General features: G+C 34.2%; 1 pseudogene; it reads right to left on the bottom strand.

The window, feature by feature from the left end:
- LOC108684881 overlaps positions 1 to 3,638 on the bottom strand; it is a 179,798-nt pseudogene that overhangs the window by 124,362 nt on the left and 51,798 nt on the right.

Below are 3,638 nucleotides of genomic sequence, written 5' to 3' on the forward strand. Positions count from 1 at the left end.
TCGGGATCTGTCAGACATCGTCGGGTTTTGGAAAGCAGGCAAACTCGATCGACAAAATCCGATACAAAGTTCGACGGCAGAATTTTTTGAAATCACAACGTCAGTGAGTTTCCACGAGTGCGCTAGGGAGAGTATATACTATCCGTATATTCCCGATGTTGCTTTACTTCGGGAAAGGGGAATCGATCGATCTAGAGGCGGTGTAAGCGTGGCTGCGTGGATGCGCTTTGAGTTATAGAAGCTCACCAGTCGGCGTGACAGCTTAGTTATTGAATACAAAATGCAATTTTTCAAGTCTCTACATACCGCGGTATCCCGTACCAACGCCAGTCTCCAACCACCGTCTGGGAGAACGTGGCGGAGGCGGAGATGCGTCCTTCGCGTGTGCGATGATCGAATCTACGAGAGGATTTCAAGATGCTTATATGGAGATCGAGCTCCCACCCATCTGTTCCGACGCTCGCGATCGCATTTCTCCATCCTGCGTGCTGTTACTTCATGCGTGAGGCTCACATTTGCGTAAGAGCGTCACGTGTAGAACACGAATTCGTAACTGGTATGTCGCGAAAACAGGTTTATATACGATATCAGTATATTATTTTGCGTTATCTACTAGTGTCAAATTAGACATGCGACTTTCATCAATTTATTATTTCGAATATGAATTGTTTTGTTTATGATTATATATTTTGTCGAAATGTTTTAAGTTTACACATTTATCTTATACATATAAATGTTGCATTTTAAACATGCAAGAAACAAACTGCTAAAAGAAAGAAAAATATATAAGCAAAATATGATGTTAAAAATCTACAAAGTGCCTACGTACTTTGAGCTATTTTTACAGTAATATTACTTCACATCTAATTTTACTAATAATGTATATCGTGTTGCACTCATTGTGAACTATGTACAAATGAAAGAGAAGGAATATAAAAAGAACGGGAAGAAATTATTGGGTCGGGACAAAAGTTCGTAACGCTACAAACTATAAAATTCAAGCAGCTGTAATTTCGTTAAAAGTGAACAAAATTTAAATTAAAAAAAAGAGTTTTAAAGGTTAAAATCTATACTTTAAAATATCACTATATCTTTTGAGTTTCTATGAGTTTGATAATTTTTATAGATATATAAAAAATTAGAACTAGATAAAATGGAAAAAATTTTTTCTTTGTGAGCCTATAACGTGTCCAAAAGACTTACGAAAATTATCGATTTTCTAGCGAGAAAGTTTAAAGCTTTTCATACAAAATCATTTTTTTTTAAATGTTTTTAAGATTTTTTTGTTACTAAGTTATCGTAGATTTAAAGGAGCATTTGAATCTTTCTCATATCTTCGCTAAAAATTATTGTATCATAATTAAAAAAAAAACAGATTCTTAAAGTTGAAACTTTACTCTTTCGAATAATGATATAATTGTTAAATTTTTTGAAACTTAAACATGGTACAAATGAAGCATCGTTATTTTTGTTCCGATTCAGTTCATTATATTCTAGAAATAAATTTATTAACATAAAAAATAACAAAAAAGTGTCTAATAAAATATTAAATAGAAAGAAATATGAAAGAAGTGCACAGTGAAAATCAAAAGAAATTATATTATACCAAAGTAAAAAGGAAAAAAAGAGAATAAATGTGTGTGTGTGTGTGTGTGTGTGTGTGTGTGTGTGTGTGTGTGTGTGTGTGTGTGTGTGTGTGTGTGTGTGTGTGTGTATATATGAAAAAAAATGATATGAGGAGAAGAAAAAAGGAAAAGAAGAACTTTCAAACTGCATTTATTTATTTGTGTCCGATTAATATATTACAATACTTATTAGTGAGTCATTTTAGAAATTCTTTTTTTCTTTTTACAAAGGAATGCGTTTTGAGACAGATTTCAACATTTATATGTGTACGTGATGAGCCTTTTAAGGCTGAATCGAAGTGACTTGCCGAGTAACCAAAGTGTACGCTACTAGAAAATTCTCTTTGGTCTGCTGCCATCAACTTTACTATCTACGGATTCTGGCATTCCGCTGTGCGGTGACACGCGTATGTGGTTTCCAACTGTAGAGAGACCACATTCTCCGAACTCGCTGCTGAACCTTTCTACCTATGTCGTCTGCAATTGCGTTGTATGAAATGGACTGTCTAGACGAGAGATCTTTAAAATCAAAAGTCTCTTGTCAGACCGTCACTCAGGCGTGATATCGATATTGATATACCTGAATCAGCAACTTTTAAGTAATGTGTTCAGACTTTTGCGAAGACAATTCAATTATAGACTTATAATACTAAAATTTTTCTAATCAATGTGCTCGTTCTTTGTTTAATTATACCGGTTTGTACAGAAAACGAATGGTTTTGCTGAAATATCTAAAAATTTAGATAGTTACAAATTTGAAAATATTGGGTTGTCCGGAAAGTTCGTGCCGATTTTGAAGGAAAATTGAAACGCAGAAGATTTAAATTTTTAATTTCATTTATTAAATTTAAATCTTTTGCGGCACGAACTTTCCGGACAACCCAATACATAAATTTGTTAGACTATTAAAATAATTATGTAGGACACTCAAACTGTTTGCTAGAATGCTCAAAACTTTTTGCAGCATTGCTCATTATGCTTAAGTTTCCTACGTAATTATTTTAATGATTTGATAAAATTATTTTCAAATCTGTATCTATACCTTAATTTTGAAATATTTCAACAAAAGCATTCTTTCCGTGTAATAATCATGTTAAATCATTATTATTTATTGTAAATTATCGTGATATACCCGTTTCATCGATCCTACACAGAGTTTGCCTATAATAACTCTAACACTGTTCTACGAATAGCGTAGAATTAAACTTAAACGGAGAAAGAATTGCTTTTTGCTTTGTCATTCACATCGACTCTGCCGATAGTGTTCTTTTTGCCTTGTCATCTGTCAAACTATTAATTCCGCGATAATTGAAGGCATCAATCGTCGAATGATGGCTATGTCGCGTCTTTCTAATGAGTTCAACGAACCAACCGCGTCGCGAAAAAGACTATTTTTTGCAGGCTCTCACAAACGCGGCGGAACACCATGGGGATAAGAAGCTAAGAGATCAGCAACTTCCGCTGTATTATTTGCGGAAACTTTAACCACGACGTGTAATTGGAACGGACTCTCGCTTGCGCCGCGAGAGCCTAAAGGAGAAGTAACTTACAGAGCGACACAAAAGCGTGCTTATACGCGCGTTATACACACGTATATACACATACGAGCGTGGTCGGGTGGTTTTCATGTGACGCGGAGGTGATTAAAGAGCGGGAGATCTCTTCATTACGGGTCGAGTGCCTGCTCGAATTTTAATTAATATCTGCGGCAAGTCTCCAGCCACGTGTCACGCGCTTCAATACTCGCACCAATCCTAAGAAATTCAACCTGGTAGTAATGACTTTGATCCACTAATTATGTAATCTAACGTAAGAATATTCTACTACTTTCCATTTTTTTTCTCATTTTTTATCATAAAATTTATGAGGTGTTTTCGTCTCCATAAAAACTTTTGTGAAATTGTAAAACAATTGTCTTACATTTAAAAATTTATTTTTTTTGCATAATATATATTCACTCGCAAAAAATCTTTCATTATAACTTTTTTGTAAATATATATAATATAATAATAT

Source organism: Atta colombica, unplaced genomic scaffold, assembly GCF_001594045.1.
Source record: "Atta colombica isolate Treedump-2 unplaced genomic scaffold, Acol1.0 scaffold141, whole genome shotgun sequence".
Classification (NCBI taxonomy): Eukaryota; Metazoa; Arthropoda; class Insecta; order Hymenoptera; family Formicidae; genus Atta; species Atta colombica.